The 23,966-nt window shown below is 42.8% G+C and overlaps 1 protein-coding gene across 1 annotated transcript in view; it reads left to right on the top strand.

Annotated features, from left to right (window-relative positions):
* Positions 1 to 11,243: 11,243 nt before the first annotated feature.
* The window catches only part of calcrl2 (calcitonin receptor-like 2), a 121,582-nt gene continuing 108,859 nt past the window's right edge, over positions 11,244 to 23,966 (top strand). The window contains exon 1 of the mRNA XM_084334220.1: positions 11,244 to 11,372. The gene's annotated coding sequence lies outside the window, so the exon portion shown is untranslated. The remainder of the gene's footprint in view (positions 11,373 to 23,966) is intronic.

The raw sequence follows: 23,966 nt of genomic DNA, 5'->3' as shown, positions 1-23,966 counted from the left end.
TGAATCCCGCATAGGGGATGTAACTTACAGAGTACAACACGCTCAGTAGTTGCATACAACATGGAGTAAAACCAAAGCAGGTGGAGGCTGTGGTACATTTAGTCATTTAGTTGACGCTTTCATCCAAGTGTGAGAATTGTTTTTAGCCATGTTAATCTCCCATAGCAACCGATCACACTGGTTCCATGATTTTTTTTTTTACATTTGAAAGCTTCCTGCATTATAGGGGTGGGGGAAAAAACCCATACAGCAATATTGTGTGCTGATCGATACACTGGTGGCAAGTATCAATATAATTTTTGGCTGGACAATCCCATTTTCTTGCAATAGAAATTATTGGAGTGAGGTGAACAGACTGAAAACGTTATCTTATTAGATACAACAGATTATGTATATATATATTTATTGCAGTTGGGGACATCATTTGCAGTTGAAAAAAGGTAATAAATCGCAATATATCACAATATCAAATCAAATGTTTGACTAGTATCCTGATAACATTGTATCATGGGGCCTCTGGTGATTCCCACCCCTACTGTATTATGATGCTGACTTGAAATCTCCTTCCAATGGTGCTTCTAGGTGTGTGTGTGTGAGTGAGTGTGAGAGAACACCAATCTGAAACCCTCTTATGAATTTGACTCGTATGGTGAAATAATCCTGTAATGAACAGAATAATATGTGAAGCGGAGCTCCATTTGTATCCCTTGATGATGGGGAGGTGGCAAGAGGCATCCTTGTCCTTCTCCTTAGCACTGTGAAAGAGACATGAACATTCAGCATTCAGTTACCAAAAATACCTTTCTGCCCATGAACTACTTTAGATGAATATAATATCATTTTATTCAGATGTAATTTATTCTGTTTATATATTGCTCCAGAGAGAGAATCATTTAACCAAACCCTTTTGCACTTTCTGCCTTTTTGCGTCACAATCACAGATCTTATATTAGCACTAGGCCACAAAGCGTATATTTTTTTACATAAGTATATACAAATATGTTTTAGTTGTTATTAGTCTTCCACTGGCATTTTCCCTCTGTGTCGTGTTGTGTTTGTATTGTTGTAGCTTGGAGCCTTAGTTCATAATAGAGGCCTTACATTGAATGTTTGTATAGAAGTCTTTCTTCCAACATGGCTGCCTGTAACCATTGGTAACCACTTTGAAAATAAAATGCCTAATTGCTGTGTAGTGGCAGAGTAGGTAAAACATTGGAAAGGTATGATATTACTGCTCCACTGTGACTTGTTTGCAATATCCAGTAATAACTAGGACACCAATGTATTACATTTTGTTGATGTATGACAAAAACATAGCAATGGTTATTTCTTCCAAAATGGAGGAGATATTGGTATTCCAAACACTCAGTGAAAGACCTCTAATCACTTGAATCTTTTAGGAGTTCCAGTCACCTTGTTACTATGGTGTTGTTATGGAACAGGAGGGTTAGCGTTAGCCAATCTAAATTAATGGGTGGTTTTAGCTGTTGTCAGTATAAGGACCCATATATTAAGACGAGGCTCAGATATGACTATTAGTATTTCCATAATCACTACTACTACTAACTATTTTCTGAGGAGAGGGTCATACTACTAGATTATATAACTGTTCATCTGTCTAATGAGATAAAAACGTTTTTAGCCATCTGGTCTGATGCCTGATGAATCTTGATGCCTGATGAATCTGTAAACATACATAAACAAGAAGAACATAGACAGACATGTACATGGTTCATATTAGATCAGATAATGATAGCAGTTAAGTAAGCAACTACAGCCACCCCCCCCCCCCCCCCCACGACCCACCTCAAAGCTACCTCCTCCTGTTTCCTTTATTGATGGCACGAATGGATAGGTATAAATGAGAATTTATACTTATTGTTTTTAGCTGCAGGGTCTCTTGAATGATATATCCATGAGTCTGACCCTCTTCAGAAAGCAAATGTGTGTCCAAGTACAAATGGATGCATCCAAGAACACAAAACAAATACATGTGTCCCAAGGACAGAAAACAAATAATTGTGTCCCAAGGACAAGGCACCAGGCAGTCTGAGCACAATGGCATCCCCTGCAAATACAATCACTACAACTGAAAATGGATAAAAGGTGTAATTTGTCAGTTTACACACAGTAGGTAATTGCAATACAGCTGCCTGTGTTTTACCTCCTCTCGCAAGATATTTACATAGCAACACCATAGTGAAATGAGACTATTTAATTAAATCGAGTGCTTACAGACTTCAGGTACCAAATGAAAGCAAAAGGATGATATTGGTTTTGAATGATGAAGGTGACAGCTGGTCCTAGATCAGTAGCATGGTCCTACTATAAGATACACAATGAATAGGGGCTGATGCTCCAGGCTTTTGAACATTTTTGAGTCCTAGATTTATACACTTCTGTCAAGGGGAAACGATCAGGCCTGCGTGACGAGGCTTGCCCCTTTTTGTTTCGGTCTGAATTAAGGATCGTAGCTTTAACCCTTTCACTGCCACACGACAGAAGGTTTACCCTTTACTATCACACAACCGACGGTCGCCGTGTGGCAGTGAAAGGGTTAACAGTTTTGGTAGTGCGGCAGTGAAAGGGTTAATAGGATATTTTGTTTTCACTGCAACAGTTGTGACGGAACCGGTTGAACGCAAGACTGCTTCAGAGTGAATTAGACGGCCTTCTCTATATTAGAGAATTTGTCTTATAGATTCTATGCAGCTTCATTCTGTCTCAAAAGTTGGAACTTCCTCCTTGTCCAGTGTGGTTATACAGTATGTCCATGTGTTTGTACAGTACGTTCATGTGTTTATTCAGTATATTCATGTGTATTACTTGTGTATCATTAAAAGTTATACCTTGGCGATTACAATAACTTTTTCTTCACAGGCACTTCACACATGGTTGGGGGTGAAAAGGTTCCTATACTCTCTCCGGGCATCGTTGGCGTTTCTCATTTGAATGAACCGGTGCTGCTGGTGCACAACATGCAGCCGGCTCCACTCATTCGTTTGACTGAGTGATGCCAACGTGCAGCCGTTCAAGTAGTGGAGGACAATACAGAAAGCTTTTCTCCCACATTGTCATAAGTGTCTGTCGTAGAAAAGTAAGACTCAAAGGTGCTGTAGATACAATTTTTACTTAGATAAATCTTCTTTTATATATATATAATGCATCCACAGATCTTTTAGAAAGGTGTGGAATGAAAGTACTGCTTTTCCCCTCAAAATGATTCACTAATGAATTTATAATTAAAAAAATATTGGCTGGTCCAAAATGAATGTTGGTTTTTTTACATGTATTCCCTTGCTTCCCATTTCCCCACATTGAATGCACCTGATTGGATAACATGCTGGTGTTCTAGTGTGACATCTAGTGGCTGAATGGTATCTATAGCACCTTTTTAAAATGCCAAATGTCAATGTATCACTCTGTACCTCTGCCACACTGTTTCAATGTCTCGGAAGCTTTATGTCACATCCAAGTATTATAGTGCAATGTTTTCTATACAATGATTTTATTATTATTATTATTATTATTATTATTATTATTATTATTATTATTATTATTATTATTATTATTATTATTATTATTATTATTATTATTATTATTATTATTATTATGTTTAATATTATTATCTTGAGCACTGAAAAATGAAAATATTTATCCAATTGTTGTCTTCCATTTATTTACGTTTCTTCGATTTTTACTCTGTTTATTGTATTTATTTGTGTGTTATTTTTGGGTTTTGTTGTCATTCCTGCCCACGTCTAAATATCTGGTAACGCACAACTGGCCCGAGAAGCAGGCTTGTGAACAGAAACAGTCGACCATTTCAAATCCACGGACGAGCAGGAAAGTCCTGTATGGGGAAGTGAAGGAATAACACTCCCCTCCCGCAATACCACCGTTGAGCTTCCCTTAACTCATTGAGCGCCACGCTCTTTTCCCATCTTTACTCAATGGCGCCAGCGTTATCGACTATTTTAGCGATGTTTTGCGGACCCATCGTGTGTTTTGTATTATAGCGATGGAGACAATAGTATGGCTCATTTGACAGGCATTGTTCATAGTCCAACACTGTCTAACCAGTTCATTTCTACATACTGTAATTTGTGCACTATTACACGCTAAACATCGCCCCTTTCCAAAATAATCCAGTATTTTTTCATAGATCGTGAGATATCGTTATATGCAATATGCCCAAATCGTTCTGGTTGATCGCCTGAAACCCCAAATACCTCCAAATCAAAGGTATATACCATATACAAAATCATCAAGGGGGGGGGGGGGGGGGGGTTGTCTTACCCCGAAAATGCATTCGTTACAAAACACGGATTAGGTCCGGTAAAATACGACACTGATCGGTACAGAAACATGTTTCAGGTTCGGTAAAATAGACAGAATGTGCCTTACCTTAGCCAGAAGGTACTCCATAAAGAATAATCCCAGTGATCCCATCGGCGATTTATTTGTGTATACGGGAAACTATAGGTTTTGAGGAGAGAAAATCTCAGAGCGAGTCAGGACAGACAGGGATCAGGACAGACACTGAACAATTTTCCCTTCAATTCTCCCCTCCCCTGTCTCCAACGTTGCTAGAGGCTGAGCTAGACTATGCCTCCCACTGGTCGGCTGCAGTGAGGACCAAGCCTTGCATCACGTGTCCCCTCCGGTACACGAGGAGGCAGCTGTCGCATCTTTTCACCTGAACAGCGCAATCTCTCAGTGGCGAGGAGTAACGCATGGGAGGCTCACGCTGCCCCCGATACTTCCTGATTCTGCTGTACAGGCGCACCAACCGACCTGTAGGAGTCGCTGTCCACAATGTCCAATCCCCACCCACCGGCTTTCCCACCCTCTAACACTGCCAATTGTGTTAGTATGACGACTGGCCAAGCCGGTAGCAACGCCGAGAGCTTGGCTCCTGCGTTAGTGGTGAGTGCCTTGCCCACTGCACCACTCAGCCACCCTTAAAGGCCCACTTGCAGGTTAAACCCTACTCTTCAATTATGGGTAGTTTACATCATTGGTATCTATTTTCATTATTTATTTTTTTCCATTTGACGCCGGAAATTCCACTCAGAAAGGGTTAAAAATGTCCACGCATGAATAACATTTATGGAGCCAATCAAAAAGCTTATCAGATGCTATCAGTGCCGTGACGTCACTGCAGGTAACTTTCCACTACAATGGAGTTTGACAAGTGCAGAAAGCTATTTCCTTGATCCAAATGGACGCCTTACAAGACTCAAATAGGTTTAATCGTCTGAGACTTTGATGGACCAGCTACAACTGCATTTTTGGTTGAAACAAGGTAGTTATAAGGTTTTTAATGTCGTAAAAAAAGAACTACATGTACCACTAGGCAGGGTGCGAACCATGGGTAAGCTGGGTGAGCCATTAGCTCCCCTAGCTCAGACATCAGCTCCCCTGAAAACATGATGTGAATTTTTGGGGGGTCTCTAAAATACTGACAATAAATGCTATTTTTGCCATGCATTTAAAAAGTTTCTGTAATTTTCTGTATTGTCATCATCGTGTATAATAATACAATTTGGCTATTTTGATGTATGATTAATGATTTGCGTGTAGTGGCTACTGGAACATAATTCACGGCATTCTAGCCTTTTGTGGTGTTTACTACATCTCCCATGACCCTTAGCGGGGGATGACGTAGTTAAAGAGAGACAGACGAGTGAAAGATGAATGGAAGTGTTGTTTGTGCGACAGTAGCGTGTGTAATAAACTAGTGTTTTTGCATCGGAACACGACTCAGTCTACGCTATCATTACTGCATTCCTACATTTGCCTGACGTGATCTTGGACGTATTTCGGAGATTATATCGAACATGTCAACTGAACAACAGAATGCAGATCGCAGAACTTTGAACGCAGTTTCACTCAAGCTGCGCAGAGTGCCAACGCTTGGATGCCACCAAGTACCACTATGTGGTGGCAGCCCTTACGAACTCAACGGCAGCGAGAGTGGTGAGTTTGCTGGAAAACCCACCTACACATGACAAATATGTGATCACCCCCCCCCCCCCCCGGGATCGTCGTATGGTTCGCACACTGCCACTAGGCAGCCTGTTGTTCAGTACAGCAGCGCTAGTGGTCTGTTAGGCTGTCGCCTTATGCCTTATCCCCGTCCGGGTCATAGTACCAAGCTGGCTATATGGCTCTGGCTAACGTAACGTTACCCCGCTTACGTTAGCATTATGTCGTGAACCATTTTAAATCGGGGCATGTAAAAGAGTTTTGGGAACGAGTTAAATGTGCAGGTCCTCTTCTCAGACCTGTGGGGCAAAGCACTGCACACGCATCATGCCGGCTAGCAAGCTACACGTCACGGCATGTTGATATGATAGTAGCCCCTCGGATAGCACTCGGTGCATCACAGTCACGAAAGGGGCTACCACGATAGCTAACTAACGTTAATGTTACAAGCTCAAACACTGTATAACTAAGTTACTACTGTCGTGTCCATAAGTTCCCTGGCAGAATACTTTGTTTGTGAGGACAAAGGTATACAAAGAGGAGAGAACCATTTTAAATCGGGGCATGTTAGGAGAATGCTGGCTAGCAAGCTAGCTAACTTAGCTACTAACGTCATATACACAATATGTACAACGACACAATGATTTACATTATTACAAATATGGTAACGTGGTTGTGGCTTTTACAAATAGTGGTTAGCTTTAGAGATAAATGGCTATGATCACGGAGCACTAGTGTTAGGTGAAACAGATACTAGCTCCTCGGCTAGCCTAGTAGTAACAAGAAGGCTCTCTGCTTCCTGCCACTACCTGCCTGTGATTCTCAGGCCCCCTGCTGCCCTGTACCTGGTGTGACATCATCATTAAGATGACACATGCACGTTATAACCCATGGATTAAAATATCCACGTGCGTGGTGGTTGTGGTTGGGTGGACAAAATGTTTGATAAAAACGCTAAAACTGGGTCAATTTCGATAATCTTTTTTCCCCTCTTCATGAAAGTCACTGTTGGCCTAGTCACATTGTTTATTGAACAAAAATACAACATGCAAGTGGGCCTTTAACACTTTGGATGCCCAACCCGAGTTTTCTCGGGTTTACCCCCCGCGGGGGGTACATTTTTTTTTATTAGCGATCTGAATTCATATTTCATCAACCGAGTCTACCGTTGGTAAATCAGCCATTCCAGGCGCTCAGATGTGAAAAAAGCGCCCCCTATCGTCTCCCAGATGGTAATTCACCCTTTTGGATTGGACTCAATGAAAAGGCATGAGAAAAAAAGACCCGGACTCCACATTTTACTTCTCACGCATGTGACCGGAGTCGATCAGCTTCATTCTGGACCCTCAGAGCAGCGGGGATTATGTGTTGTACAGTATACGCGGTGGATCAATAAAAGGATCGATTTTCAGAATGGCGATCAGGAATTGGAATAATCCATTTGGATACCATCTGATCTCAGGTAAGGAATCTATTTAACCAGTATTAGGATAATCAGACCCGTTTTCACGGAGATGTAAGCTTTTTCTTTTTTTTGTGATATGGCTGTTTGACTCTAAGAGCGATCAGGAACTGAGAGAATTGATTTTCAGCGCGTGGCACTAGCGTGCACACGTACACCACGCCATGACAACATCCCCTCCAAATTCCTCAGAGACTCAGCAGCAGCCATCACCCCAGTCATCACACACATAATAAACCTCTCCATAAAACAGGGACACGTCCCCAAGGACTTCAAAATTGCGAGAGTAACACCCCTGCACAAAAAGGGCAGCAAATTAGACCCGGGCAACTACCGCCCTGTTTCTATCCTTACATCCATCTCGAAAGTCATGGAAAAAATAGTATACGAACAGATCGAAAAGTACCTCGCGGAAAAAAATCTAATCTACGAATTCCAATCTGGCTTCAGAACATCCCACTCCACTGACACATGCCTTCTCTACTTGAACGACCACATCAAACAAGAGGTGGACGCGGGCAAATACTGCGGCATGGTCATGCTGGACCTACAAAAGGCCTTCGACACTGTCAATCACACCATTCTGATTGACAAGCTAAAAGCAATTGGTTTTGATAGTTTATCAGTGAGCTGGATACAATCCTACCTGGAGGGGAGGGAACAGATGGTGGAGGTAAACGGTACCCTATCCCCCCCCCCTCACAGTGAGCTGTGGTGTTCCACAAGGAAGCATACTAGGACCGCTACTATTCCTAATTTATGCAAATGACATGTGGTCAGCTTGTGACTGCAACTTGTTCCTGTTTGCGGATGACTCAGCCCTGCTGGTCTCTGACAAGAACAAGTTACAGGTTGAAAAAGCCCTCAGCTCGGAACTAGGCAAAATCTGCATATGGCTCGCCGACAACAAACTATCATTACACATGGGCAAAACAGAGTCCATTCTCTTCGGTTCAAATAACAAACTCAGCAAGACCGACGGCTTCTCGGTTACAGTGGGTGACAATATTATCACAAGGAAAGATGAAATTACCTACCTGGGTTCCATCCTAGAGGCTAATCTTTCCTGTGACAAAATGGCATCCAATGTAATAAAAAAAAGTCAACCAACGAACGCGATTCTTGTACCGGATCTCCTCTCTGGTAAAAAAGAATACCCTGAAGACTCTAGCAGGAGCACTCATTCAAGGGTACTACACCTAAGCACCTCAAAGGCACTAAAAAACAAATTACAAACATCTCAAAACAAGCTAGTCAGACTACTGATTGACCTGACTCCTAGAACCCACCTCACCCCTGCCCACTTTGACAACCTAGGATGGCTTAGAGTAGACGACAGAGTACAGCAACTTGCAATGGGCCTGGTCTACAAGATACACTACGCGACCAAGGTACCCATGTACATGTCAAAATACTTCCCAAAGGTCAGTGAATACCACGATCACAACACCAGAGGGAGCTCCACAAATCATGTAAAACCCAGATTCGGCTCAAACAAGGGACTAAACACGTTTCGCAATTATGCCACATCAATGTGGAACGCCCTACCTAAAGCTGTAAAGGAATGTGAATCACTACCCACTTTCAAAAACACTCTCAAAAAACACCTACGTGAGACTGCAATTCGAAACTGGCCCCTACAAATGTCCTAACCTAGTTGTACAGTAAATGACCAAGTAAGGCTTTGTCAGTATTCCAATGTACAGTGTAAAATGTGTGTGTGTGTCCTACCCAACCCCCCCCCACCTCCAATGTACAGCCCTCACCCACCCACCCAACCCCACCCCACCCACCCAACCTCCTCCAATGTACATAAATGTATAGATGTAGCAGTACTGTCTATCTGTATGTCATGTATGTCATATATGTTATGATGAATTGAAAATGGGGGACCCTGATGTAAACAAGACGAAAGTCTTTCTCTGGTCTGCATCCCCTTAACAATTGTATGTATTGAGCTGTACTGTACTGTACCCATTCTGCAATCTGTTAATAAACTTTTCAATCAATCAATCAATCAACACATATACTATCGATAATCTAGCGTTTATTTGAAAACGATTCATAAATAGGCCGACAAATGACAACGTTCTAGAATATTACAGTACGGGGCGATTATCATGGAATCCTCTTTTTTTCCCGTGAAAACGAGGGGTTTTCTAAATGCTATGAAACGGAAATGAACCGATAAAAACAATCTGCTTCGACAATGTTGACTGGAAATAGGTCATTGATAATGCGACGGGCAGATTAGACACATAGCCATAATTTAAAACATAGATTAGGCGATATTAATGCTAACATTGAAGTGGATGTGGGCATTCAAGCACTAAATGTGCGCCCCCTGCTGGGCATTCAAAGTGTTAAAGACACACTTCTTCAATCAATATCTGAAATGATTTATTTTTATTTTTTATAATAATAATAATAACGCTAACTAACTTTACTATCATGCACTTAATGTCCTAATAATACTAACCTACACTATAGCACTCAACACTTTGATGAACATTGTGTTACTTAGTTGATAGAGTTGTACCTGCTGACTTGTCATACAAAACTTGTAAGTCGCTTTGGATAAAAGCGTCAGCTAAATTACTAAATGTAAATGTAAACAGATTTCACCATTGAAATCTATGCCAATTCTACGTCATAACCAGCTAGTGTTTCAGTCACTAAGTTGCATATTGAGAAATCATCACATGATTTGCAGACTTTATTTAACCAGGGGTAATCACATTGATATTTCCACCTCTTTTTCAAGTTGGCTCTGGCCAAGAAGGCAGCATACAGAACATGTTCACATAGAAGAACATTAAAACGAACACAAATAAAAACAAAATAGTGAGAGCACACAAATACAAAGAAATAGAGAAAATGTCTTCACATTTCAATGAAAACAGACAATATTAAAAACATGATCACTACATGACAAGAAGGTGTCCAATTATTTCTTTAAAATGATCAATTCCAATGAGGGACTCTAGCTTCAAACCAAAAGGCCACAAGCGACAACATAAAATGTATGTGTACGACGACATATACATGCGATACGTCCTTCATTCATTGGGGGGAACTATTTATGACCCACGGACATTATGTGCTCCAATGAGCACCTGTTGTAGTTACTGTAATGCTTTAACCTCTTGCAGCAGGGAGCAGCCCTAAAAGAGTAGAGCCACATTGCCAAGACAAACTGTATTGCCATTACCATTTTATTCTGCATTATAATAAATGGTTAAACTAATGATGTGAGTGATTCCAGACAGAACTGTTTATAATGTACAATGTATAGAAATGTTCTGAAGAATTGCGTTACGATCAGCTATTGTATTAGCAAACATTGCAACAGGAAAATAAACGGGCCCATTTACAATGTTTGTGTTTAAAGTTCTAAGTACTGTATGTTCTAAGTTAGAAAATGTCTATAGGTGATGAGATGATGACAGTGGAGAGAGAGTGAAAACTAGTCATTTGTATTCTTGCTTTCATTGTGCTAATATAGTGAATCAAATATGAGTGAAATTAAACTAATACTAATTTAGCCTGGGAGTTGGGGCCCTGGCACCCCTTGAGAACCACTGCTCTCTGAAAGTCTACTCGAGACCATCTGCCGCCCTCGTCATATAGAGTTGTAAACTTTATGCTCACCAGAGGGCGCTGTCTACCATAACGCTACAGTAAGATAGTGATAGTAGGAGTTGAAAGGCTGACCCTCCTACTGTACATTGTGTGTGGCTTCGGACCGCCTTTCATATGGGCGCCTATTATTTCAATCGCTTGTTCTGGTGGTAAGTTGGGCAGTGGACACTGGACACACACTGGCATTGAGACATCGCGCTGCTACCTGGATCATGTAACAAAGGAATACTGGAATTAAAAGTAGTTGTGTGACCACTCTTCCAAAGAGAGAATCACGGTAAGGCATAATTCGTATTACCATTATCAATGCCCGTGTGATCATTTCGATGTAATAGGAGGTTAGTTAGTTATCAGATGAATGAATGTCATAGTATTGCTGTGCGCGCGTTGTGTTACGAGCGTCTCTGAGCAGGTTGAGAACATGGGCATGCCCTCGCCTGACCGGACCACTGCCTCCCCAGTCCCCTGTGAATGAATGAATGAAAACTTTATTTAACAGATTGCAGAATGGGTACAATACAGTACGGCTCAATACATACAATTGTTAAGGGGATGCAGACCTGAGAAAGACGTTTGTCTTGTTTCCATCAGGGTCCCCCATTTTCAATTCATATAGACATTTATGACATACACAACATACATGACATTTATGGCATATAGGTATTTAGTACTGATACATTTGTGACATAACGGTATTCAAATATACAGTACTGTTACCCCTAGATCCTGACAGAGTATATACATATGATGGGGAGGGGACTGTACATTAGGAGGGGGTGGGTGGGTGAGAAATATACATACGGCGGGGAGGGAATATATACATGCGGTGGGGAGGAGACTGTCTATTAGGAGGTGGTGGGGGTTTTGGGCATTTACGGTGGCCAGTTTCGAATTGCAGCCTCCCGTAGGTGCTCTTTAAGAGCGGTTTTGAATGTGGTCAGGGATTCACATTCCTTTACAGCTTTAGGTAGGGCGTTCCACATTGTTGTGGCATAATTGCGAAACGTGTTTAGTCCCTTGTTTGAGCCGAATCTGGGTTTAACATGATTTGTTGAGCTTCCTCTGGTGTAGTGGTTGTGGTATTCACTGACCTTTGGGAAGTATTTTGACATGTACATGGGCACCCCGGTCGTATAGTGTATCTTGTAGACCAGGCCCATTGCAAGTTGCTGTACTCTGTCGTCTACTCTAAGCCATCCTAGGTTGGCAAAGTGGGCAGGGGTGAGGTGGGTTCTGGGGTTCAGGTCAAGTAGTAGTCTGACCAGTTTGTTTTGTGATGTTTGTAATTTTGTTTTAAGCGCCTTTGAGGTGCTTTGGTACCATGAGGTGCACGCATAGTATACTCCGTTTTGTTTATACCCCGGCCCCCCCCCCACGAATTTAATTGAAAACGTATTATGATCCATGGCTCGTGGTGATCAATTGAAAACCCCACTAGAGAAGTCCAGCCTGGTTGTTGAAGTTCAAGATAAACCTGACGCGCCTTTCAACAGATTCCTCTACACGTTGCTTTGTAGGCGAATGTTTGTTTTGATCTGACCAGAGAGAGAGAGAGAGAGAGAGAGAGGGGGGGGGGGGGTGTCATGCTTTGTCGGGTATAGGATAGATGATTATGGAGATTAACATTCCCTACTTGTTTGTTAGATAATTTGTATTATTTTATGTATTATGGTTTGATTGATTGATTGATTGATTGAAAAGTTTATTAACAGATTGCAGAATGGGTACGTACAATACAGTACGGCTCAATACATACAATTGTTAAGAGGATGCAGACCTGAGAAAGACTTTCGTCTTGTTTCCATCAGGGTCCCCCATTTTCAATTCATCATATGACACACACAACATACAGATAGACAGTACTGCTACATCTATACATTTATGACATACCATATTTGGTGAATGAGTTATTTCTTGATGCATTAAAGGCAGGACAACTTTATTAGCGGATAACGGAATTGCAAATGTACATTGTAATTTGTACTGGAAAGTGGAAACACACCGTCAAATACCGTTATACTTTCAAAACGCAGAAAGATATTGTGATATGATATTTTTCTGGCACATCGCCCAGCCTCTGTTTCTATGTGTGTTGTACTGTTTTAATGGTGACTTGTTCTACCCCATCGTTTAGCCGCTCACTAGGCCATGGTATTTATATTTCAGAGCAGCTCTTTGATCTAAAACAATTCGATCAGACCCCAAGTGTATCAGACTGCGGGGCAACAACCTTAATAGCTAGAGCTTTTCTGAATACAATGTGGGCTTTGTAATTACCAGCGAATAATCAAAACATTTCCTCCTATATTATACGGTTTCAATGTGGCTTTCTTTTCATTGAACTTTATATAACCAGGCAGGTTCTCATGGACTAAACATTTAATGTTCTTGTCCTGAGAACTGATTATTTTTTTTTTTTACTGTATGTTGGATTTTTATTTCTACATGTTATTGTATGCTGATGGTGTGCTATGCAATTTTCTTGAGTGGCCCTACTTTATGCAAACAATCCTTAATTTATTGTATCTTTCTTGGTGTATATGGGCTCTTTTTTTCCCTTCTTCTTCTTCTTCTTCTTCTTCTTCTTCTTCTTATTCTTCTTCTTCTTCTTCTTCTTCTTCTCATCTCGCTGACCACACCTCTGGCTCCTGTAGTGACAGACAGGTCATCTCGCTGACCACACCTCTGGCTCCTGTAGGTGACAGATAGGTCATCTCTCTGACCACACCTCTGGCTCCTGTAGGTGACAGACAGGTCATCTCGCTGACCACACCTCTGGCTCCTGTAGGTGACAGATAGGTCATCTCGCTGACCACACCTCTGGCTCGTTTACTGGGGCATATTCTGGAGAAGACATGGACATGGACACAGTGATGAAATAAGGAGACTGAATTTGTCTCGCTCTTACTGCCGGTTTCGAGCGATTCCATCTAAGTCTAGCAGTGCGGCTGCATTCAATTAATTTCAGATGTAGAGGAGCATGCAGCCACGAGGTGCATGCGAGGTACTGCATGCACTCCTCTACATTGGATATGAATTGAATGCAGCCTTGCTGCTAGACTTGGCTGGAGTTAGTGACACAGTCACCATCAGTGCTGTATCTCTTAGTCCTGTGTCTCTTAGTCCTGAATGTGAATCCCTACCCACATTCAAAACCGCTCTTAAAGAGCACCTACGGGAGGCTGCAATTCGAAACTGGCCACCGTAAATGCCCAAAACCCCCACCACCTCATAATAGACAGTCTCCTCCCCACCGCATGTATATATTCCCTCCCCGCCGTATGTATATTTCTCACCCACCCACCCCCTCCTAATGTACAGTCCCCTCCCCATCATATGTATATACTCTGTCAGGATCTAGGGGTAACAGTACTGTATATTTGAATACCGTTTATGTCACAAATGTATCAGTACTAAATACCTATATGTCCCTATGCCATAAATGTCATGTATGTTGTGTATGTCATAAATGTCTATATGAATTGAAAATGGGGGACCCTGATGGAAACAAGACAAACGTCTTTCTCAGGTCTGCATCCCCTTAACAATTGTGTGTATTGAGCCGTACTGTATTGTACCCATTCTGCAATCTATTAAATAAAGTGTTCATTCATTCATTCATTCTTTGTCCTGTGTCTCTTAGTGCTTGATTGATTGAACATTTTTATTCAGATTGCAGAATGGGTACAATACAGTACGGCTCAATACACAATTGTTAAGGGGATGCAAACCAGAGAAAGACTTTCGTCTTGTTTACATCAGGGTCCCCCATTTTCAATTCATAACATTTATGACATACACGACATACAGATAGATATACACTGTTACATCCAGACATTTATGACATATACAAGATATACAAATATACAGTAGCCTACTGTTTATTTACAGACAGAGTTTCTAAAAGAGAATACATTTGAGGGGGACGAAACCGTACGTTGGGGTGGGGTGGGGGGGGGTTGGACATTGGACATTTACCGGGGCCAGTTTCGAATTGTGCCCTCCCGTAGTTGCTTTTTTAGAGCAGTTTTGAAGGTGGGTAGGGATTCACATTAGGGATGCACCGAATGGGAAATTCTTGGCCGAAACCGAATACCAAAAATAGGAAACAGTTGGCTGAAAACCGAATGCTGAAAGGCTGAATATGATTCATATAAATATATATATAATGTATTTTTCTTTTAGCTACCTGATTAGGCCTAAAAAAATTGTTAAAAAAATTATATAAAAAAATAATAATAATAATTTTTTTTATAAAGTTTCATAGAAATCTTAGTCAAACCTTTAGTATTATGGATATTAAACATGCTGGCAGAGTACATGCATCCATGTTGTTGTGAACATTTTAATTAAATAAAGAAATTCCCTATCCATAGTCGCCGTGGGAAAGAATAAAAAAAAAAAAAATCCCTACCTACTTTTTTAACGGTAACGGTACACAAAAACCAAGGTATGGTTCGTACCTCGGTTTTGAAGTCAAGGTTCGGTACGGGTTTTCGGTACAGTGGGGGAAAGTTTGGCTTTCCATGTTCCACTCAGGGGTGATGTAGTGTGCAGTAACTAATTTTACTTGTAGGGCTGTCAACGAATATTCTATATTGAAATTAATAATCGACTTGTAAAAATAAATAATTATAATAATAATTATATTAGATTGTGAAAATAACAACCCCGGTGGGCGGTCGTTACTGTTTAACATACTGTTGTATTCGTTTGGTACACAGCCATTCGGTACGGTACGGTACACACTGAAACGGTTCGGTACGGATACGTGTACCTTTACACCCCTAATAAACGGTATACGGTATAAACGGTATGAATTTGCGCTACGGTATGGATTTTGACTATACCTTCATACCATGTGACCGGTAGACTAGAGTAGCTAATCACAACAGTAGCAATGACGTTAACATTACTTGACGATTCACTCGACGTTTGCAGTGGTCGTTGCATAGTGTTTAATTGTACTGAGTTTTTCTCCACTTGCTCACGGACCTTGCCATATAGTTCCTTGGACCTTGCCTACTTCCTCAGAAGGCTGAGATCCTTCAATGTCTGTACAAGGATGTTGAGGATGTTCTATGAGTCGGTGGTGGCGGGCGCCTTCTTGTACGCTGTGACCTGCTGGGGCAGCGGACTGAGAGCAGGGGACACAAACAGGCTGGATAAGCTGGTCAGGAAGGCCAGTAGCGTGGTTGGGGTGGAGCTGGACTGCCTAGCGAGGGTGGCGGAGAGGAGGAGCCTTGCTAAGCTCCAGGGCCAGGCCATCAGGGAAAACCCCTCCCACCCACTATACACAGACTTGGCGGACAGGAGGAGCAGGTTTAGTGCCAGGCTCACACTACCTAAATGCAGCACTGAACGGCACAGGAAGTCCTTCATTCCAACAGCCATCAGACTATACAATGCATCACTGTGCCTCACTGCATCACTGAGCACAGAGTGGCAGTTACCATCTTCCTGGACTTAGTTTGAAACAGCACTGTGCAATATTACACCTACTGTAGACCTCAGTATATTTTTACTGTATTTATTTACTGTATATTTTATTCCATTTTTATTCTATTTGACTCTACTCTTATCTTAGGCAACTTGATTTGTTTTATTATTCTTATTCGTGACCTGTTCTGTCTAAATGTTTAAATGTTGAGCGATTTGCAGTGTCAAATTTCCCACGGGATAATAAAAGTATTTCTATTCTATTCTATTCTGTTAGAGTCTTCAGGGTATTCTTGTTTACCAGAGAGGAGATCCGGTACAAGAATCTTTTGTTGGTTGACTTTTTTTGATTACATTGGTTGCCATTTTGTCACAGGAAAGATTTGCCTCTAGGATGGAACCCAGGTATGTAATTTCATCTTTCCTTGTGACAATATTGTCACCCACTGTAACTGAGAAGCCGTCGGCCTTGCTGAGTTTGTTATTTGATCCGAAGAGAATGGACTCTGTTTTACCCAGGTGTAATGATAGTTTGTTATCAGCGAGCCTGGTGCAGATTCTGCCGAGTTCAGAGCTGAGCGCTTTTTCAACCTGTAACTTGTCCCTGTCGCGTCAACACGTTAGGCAACCAACTTGCGTTCAGCGTTTCTCTGATTGGCCACGACGCCCATGTGACCGCGGCAGAGCGAGAGAGCGGCAGTGCGGAAATAAGCTGCATTCTATTGCCATGCTCTGTGACAAACTCTAACCTTAACCAACTCCGAAAGAATGCCTAAACTTAACCCTAACCTTAACCAACTCCGAAAGAATGCCTAAACTTAACCCTAACCTTAACCAACTCCGAAAGAATGCCTAAACTTAACCCTAACCTTACCAACTCCGAAAGAATGCCTAAACTTAACCCTAACCTTAACCAACTCCGAAAGAATGCCTAAACTTAACCGGTGAAAGAAATATTGCCATGCTCTAAGACAAACTCTAACCTTAACCAACTCCGAAAGAATGCCTAAACTTAACCCTAACCTTAACCAACTCCGAAAGAATGCCTAAACTTAACCGGCGAAAGAAAGACGTTTATATAGAGAGGCGATAAATTAATTAAACGTAAGGGGTAGTGTACCGTTTACATTTGAGTGATGTGTCTCTTAGATCTGTGTCTCTTAGTGCTGTGTCTCTTAGTCCTGTGTCTCTTAGTCCTGTGTCTCTTAGGCCTGTGTCTCTTAGTCCTGTGTCTCTTAGTCCTGTGTCTCTTAGTCCTGTGTCTCTTAGTCCTGTGTCTCTTAGTCCTGTGTCTCTGAGTCCTGTGTCTCTTAGTCATGTGTCTCTTAGTCATGTGTCTCTTAGTCCTGTGTCTCTTAGTCCAGTGTCTCTTAGTCCTGTGTCTCTTAGTCCTGTGTCTCTTAGTCCTGTGTCTCTGAGTCCTGTGTCTCTTGGTCCTGTGTCTCTTAGTCCTGTGTCTCTTAGTCCTGTGTCTCTGAGTCCTGTGTCTCTTAGTCCTGTGTCTCTTAGTGCTGTGTCTCTTAGTCCTGTGTCTCTTAGTCCTGTGTCTCTTAGTCATGTGTCTCTTAGTCCTGTGTCTCTTAGTCCTGTGTCTCTGAGTCCTGTGTCTCTTAGTCATGTGTCTCTTAGTCATGTGTCTCTTAGTCCTGTGTCTCTTAGTCCAGTGTCTCTTAGTCCTGTGTCTCTTAGTCCTGTGTCTCTGAGTCCTGTGTCTCTTAGTGCTGTGTCTCTTAGTCCTGTGTCTCTTGGTCCTGTGTCTCTTGGTCCTGTGTCTCTTAGTGCTGTGTCTCTTAGTCCTGTGTCTCTGAGTCCTGTGTCTCTTAGTGCTGTGTCTCTTAGTCCTGTGTCTCTTAGTCCTGTGTGTCTTAGTGATGTGTCTCTTAGTCATGTGTCTCTTGGTCCTGTGTCTCATAGTGCTGTGTCTCTTAGTGCTGTGTCTCTTAGTGCTGTGTCTCTTGGTCCTGTGTCTCTTGGTCCTGTGTCTCATAGTGCTGTGTCTCTTAGTGATGTGTCTCTTAGTCATGTGTCTCTTGGTCCTGTGTCTCTTAGTCCTGTGTCTCTTAGTCCTGTGTCTCTTAGTCCTGTGTCTCTTAGTCCTGTGTCTCATAGTGCTGTGTCTCTTAGTGATGTGTCTCTTAGTCCTGTGTCTCTTGGTCCTGTGTCTCATAGTGCTGTGTCTCATAGTGCTGTGTCTCTTAGTCCTGTGTCTCTTAGTCCTGTGTCTCATAGTGCTGTGTCTCTTAGTGCTGTGTCTCTTAGTGCTGTGTCTCTTAGTCCTGTGTCTCTTAGTCCTGTGTCTCATAGTGCTGTGTCTCATAGTCCTGTGTCTCTTAGTCCTGTGTCTCTTAGTGCTGTGTCTCTTGGTCCTGTGTCTCATAGTCCTGTGTCTCTTAGTCCTGTGTCTCATAGTGCTGTGTCTCTTAGTCCTGTGTCTCATAGTCCTGTGTCTCTTAGTCCTGTGTCTCTTGGTCCTGTGTCTCATAGTCCTGTGTCTCTTAGTCATGTGTCTCTTAGTCCTGTGTCTCTTAGTCCTGTGTCTCATAGTGCTGTGTCTCTTAGTCCTGTGTCTCTTGGTCCTGTGTCTCATAGTCCTGTGTCTCATAGTCCTGTGTCTCTTAGTCCTGTGTCTCTTAGTCCTGTGTCTCATAGTGCTGTGTCTCTTAGTCCTGTGTCTCTTAGTCCTGTGTCTCTTAGTCCTGTGTCTCTTAGTCCTGTGTCTCTTAGTGCTGTGTCTCTTAGTCCTGTGTCTCTTAGTCCAGTGTCTCTTAGTCCTGTGTCTCTTGGTCCTGTGTCTCTTAGTCCTGTGTCTCTTAGTCCCGTGTCTCTGAGTCCTGTGTCTCTTAGTCCTGTGTCTCTTAGTGCTGTGTCTCTTAGTCCTGTGTCTCTGAGTCCTGTGTCTCTTAGTCATGTGTCTCTTAGTCATGTGTCTCTTAGTCCTGTGTCTCTTAGTCCAGTGTCTCTTAGTCCTGTGTCTCTTAGTCCTGTGTCTCTGAGTCCTGTGTCTCTTAGTGCTGTGTCTCTTAGTCCTGTGTCTCTTGGTCCTGTGTCTCTTGGTCCTGTGTCTCTTAGTGCTGTGTCTCTTAGTCCTGTGTCTCTGAGTCCTGTGTCTCTTAGTGCTGTGTCTCTTAGTCCTGTGTCTCTTAGTCCTGTGTGTCTTAGTGCTGTGTCTCTTAGTCATGTGTCTCTTGGTCCTGTGTCTCATAGTGCTGTGTCTCTTAGTGCTGTGTCTCTTGGTCCTGTGTCTCTTGGTCCTGTGTCTCATAGTGCTGTGTCTCTTAGTGATGTGTCTCTTAGTCATGTGTCTCTTGGTCCTGTGTCTCTTAGTCCTGTGTCTCTTAGTCCTGTGTCTCTTAGTCCTGTGTCTCTTAGTCCTGTGTCTCTTGGTCCTGTGTCTCTTAGTCCTGTGTCTCTTAGTCCTGTGTCTCTTAGTCCTGTGTCTCTTAGTCCTGTGTCTCTTAGTCCTGTGTCTCATAGTGCTGTGTCTCTTAGTGCTGTGTCTCTTAGTCCTGTGTCTCTTGGTCCTGTGTCTCTGAGTCCTGTGTCTCTTGGTCCTGTGTCTCATAGTGCTGTGTCTCATAGTGCTGTGTCTCTTAGTCCTGTGTCTCTTAGTCCTGTGTCTCATAGTGCTGTGTCTCTTAGTGCTGTGTCTCTTAGTCCTGTGTCTCTTAGTCCTGTGTCTCATAGTGCTGTGTCTCTTAGTCCTGTGTCTCTTAGTGCTGTGTCTCTTGGTCCTGTGTCTCATAGTGCTGTGTCTCATAGTCCTGTGTCTCTTAGTCCTGTGTCTCTTAGTGCTGTGTCTCTTGGTCCTGTGTCTCATAGTCCTGTGTCTCTTAGTCCTGTGTCTCATAGTGCTGTGTCTCTTAGTCCTGTGTCTCATAGTCCTGTGTCTCTTAGTCCTGTCTCTCTTGGTCCTGTGTCTCATAGTCCTGTGTCTCTTAGTCATGTGTCTCTTAGTCCTGTGTCTCTTAGTCCTGTGTCTCATAGTGCTGTGTCTCTTAGTCCTGTGTCTCTTGGTCCTGTGTCTCATAGTCCTGTGTCTCTTAGTGCTGTGTCTCTTAGTCCTGTGTCTCTTAGTCCTGTGTCTCATAGTGCTGTGTCTCTTGGTCCTGTGTCTCATAGTGCTGTGTCTCTTAGTCATGTGTCTCTTAGTCCTGTGTCTCTTAGTCCTGTGTCTCTTAGTCCTGTGTCTCTTAGTCCTGTGTCTCTTAGTCCTGTGTCTCATAGTCCTGTGTCTCATAGTCCTGTGTCTCTTAGTCATGTGTCTCTTAGTCCTGTGTCTCTTAGTCCTGTGTCTCTTAGTCCTGTGTCTCATAGTGCTGTGTCTCTTAGTCCTGTGTCTCTTGGTCCTGTGTCTCATAGTGCTGTGTCTCATAGTCCTGTGTCTCTGAGTCCTGTGTCTCTTAGTCCTGTGTCTCTTGGTCCTGTGTCTCTTAGTCCTGTGTCTCTTAGTGCTGTGTCTCTTAGTCCTGTGTCTCTTAGTCCTGTCTCTCTGAATCCTGTGTCTCTGAGTCCTGTGTCTCTTAGTCCTGTGTCTCTTAGTGCTGTGTCTCTTGGTCCTGTGTCTCATAGTGCTGTGTCTCTTAGTCCTGTGTCTCTTGGTCCTGTGTCTCATAGTCCTGTGTCTCTGAGTCCTGTGTCTCTTAGTCCTGTGTCTCTTAGTGCTGTGTCTCTTAGTCCTGTGTCTCTTAGTGCTGTGTCTCTTAGTGCTGTGTCTCTTAGTCCTGTGTCTCTTGGTCCTGTGTCTCTTAGTGCTGTGTCTCTTAGTCCTGTGTCTCTTGGTCCTGTGTCTCTTAGTGCTGTGTCTCTTAGTCCTGTGTCTCTTGGTCCTGTGTCTCTTAGTGCTGTGTCTCTTAGTCCCGTGTCTCTTGGTCCTGTGTCTCTGAGTCCTGTGTCTCATAGTCCTGTGTCTCTTAGTCCTGTGTCTCATAGTGCTGTGTCTCTTAGTCCTGTGTCTCTTAGTCCTGTGTCTCATAGTGCTGTGTCTCTTAGTCCTGTGTCTCTTGGTCCTGTGTCTCTTAGTCCTGTGTCTCTTGGTCCTGTGTCTCTTAGTGCTGTGTCTCTTAGTCCTGTGTCTCTTGGTCCTGTGTCTCTTAGTGCTGTGTCTCTTGGTCCTGTGTCTCTTAGTGCTGTGTCTCTTAGTGATGTGTCTCTTAGTCCTGTGTCTCTTGGTCCTGTGTCTCTGAATCCTGTTGCAGCCCAAGTATTGCCTCGTCACCTAAATCAGTGCCTGCAGACCTTCCCCTCCAATAAGATATTCTTATACAGCCGTTTTAAAGCCAATACAAAATTAATTACTGCACAGATTCAGGGGAATCTCGTTCCAGTTTACTGTACCGCTGTAAAAGAAAGATCATCATCCATAGTTATGGATTTATATCTTGGCAGATGATTTTCACAGTTTGTGATGCGTGAGTGATTTGTGTTTGTCTCGTGGTTGATAACCCGGGAATAAGAGTCCTCATGAGGGTCGGTGTGAGATGCACCAAATAATCCCTGAAATAATCGTTGGATGAATCGATCACTCGAAACTCTTAAAGGTGCTGTAAGTGCTATTTTATTGTTAAAATAAGTGTTGAATAGTTCTACATTCTTACTGCCATCACTCATATAGAGTGTTTGGTCAGTAACATGGGTCTCACATTCCCTTCGCTCTGCAGTAAACTTAGCGGCAAGCCAAATATTCGTACTGCTCCGGCAGATTATTTTACTTGTTTCAATTTCTTATTTTAGTCAGACCAGTTTTGCAGTTCAAGTTCAAGTTTCTTTATTAGTTGATACTTTTATGTAAAATGCTTCTTTCTGTTTTGCTCCAGAGATTGTGCTAGATAAAAATAGATAAGTATAAAGTATAGTAAGTATAAAATAGAAGTCAAGTACGTAGACAAAGGTGTTCAATATATACATACAATGTACAATGCAGAGTAGAAAAGTAACTGAGTTACAATACAATATACTATATTATACAGTACAATGCAGAAATGGGATGAGGTACAATTTAGGTACAATTTACAGTAAGGTGTAATGAGGTATGGGTTGTAGTGCAGATTCTTTGCTAATAAATATAAAGTCTGTTTAGGTGTACTAAAGTGGTTAAAGTGGGTGCTGCTGTGAGTTGTTTGTTTAAAGTGAGTGTGTGCGTGTGGATGTGTGTGCTGTGAGTGCATTTGATGGTTGTTACGATTGTTCATTGTTCGATCCTTGTTCATTGAGCAATCATTGTTCATTGAGCATCCTGATGGCCTGGGGATAGAAGCTCCTTCTGAGTCTCTCTGTCCTTGCCATGAGACTCCGGTATCGCTTGCCTGACCGCAGCAGTTCAAAGAGGCAGTTGTTTGGGTGGCTGGAGTATTTGATTATACTTGCCCATGCACCGCTTGTTGTAAATGCCTTGGAGAGTGGGAAGCCCCCCTCCAATTGTGCGTTCGATTGAACGGGCCACTCTCTGTAGTCTGCTGCGGTGCAGTGCTATTCCCAAACCAGGAGGTGATATTGCCAGTCAGGATGCTCTCTATTGTGCATGAGTAGAAGTTCTTGAGGATCTTCTGACTCATGTTGAACTTCCTTAAGCGCCTAAGGAAGTAGAGGCATTGTCATGCCTTCTTGATAACACTGTCAATGTGTATAGTCCATGTCAAGTCCTCGGATATGTGGACTCCGAGGTACTTAAAACTGTTGACTCTCTCAACCGGTGCCCCGTCGATGCTGAGGGGGCTGTAGTCCCTGACCCCGACCTCCTAAAGTCCACAATCATCTCCTTTGTTTTGCTGACGTTCAGGGAGAGGCAGTTCTCTTGACACCATCCCGCTAGAACCTTAACCTCCTCCAGGTAGGCCCTCTCGTCGTTTGCAGAGATCAGGCCCACCACTACTGTGTCGTCAGCAAATTTGATGATTGTGTTGTTGTTCCGCTGTGCCACGCAGTCATGTGTGTACAGGGAGTAGAGGAGGGGACTCAGGACACAGCCCTGGGGGGCCCCTATGTTGAGAGTGATGGATGAGGAGGTGCAGTTGCCTGCTCTCACCACCTGGGGTCTGCCCGTCAGGAAGTCCAAGACCCACTGGCAGAGTGGAGTTCTCTGTTTACTTGTATTTTCTGTTTACTGCAGAGTGGAGGGACTGGGAGACCCATGTTACTGACCAAACACAGTGATGCTGTCAGAATGTAGAGATATAATTTTTACATTATTTTAAGAAAAATACCACTTACAGCTCCTTTAAATAATCGGTAGTTAGCAGCTCTAGTATTGTTTCGCGGTCAGCTGGTTGTCAGCAACCCTTACTCCGAATGTGTCCATGGGAAACTTCCCCTCAGCATGTCTGGAACAGGTCGGTCTTGCCAAGCAGCTGTCAGGGTATTAATAGGTGTTTCGACGGATACTTTGGTCTCAGAACCCCCTTCACAAACCCCACTGAGCCCCCAGTGTCCCTGGAAG

Source organism: Notolepis coatsorum (genome assembly GCF_963971535.1).
Source record: "Notolepis coatsorum genome assembly, chromosome: 17".
Classification (NCBI taxonomy): domain Eukaryota; kingdom Metazoa; phylum Chordata; class Actinopteri; order Aulopiformes; family Paralepididae; genus Notolepis; species Notolepis coatsorum.
The sequence above is the reverse complement of the archived record's forward strand: the minus strand, read 5'-3'. Positions and strand labels throughout refer to the sequence as shown.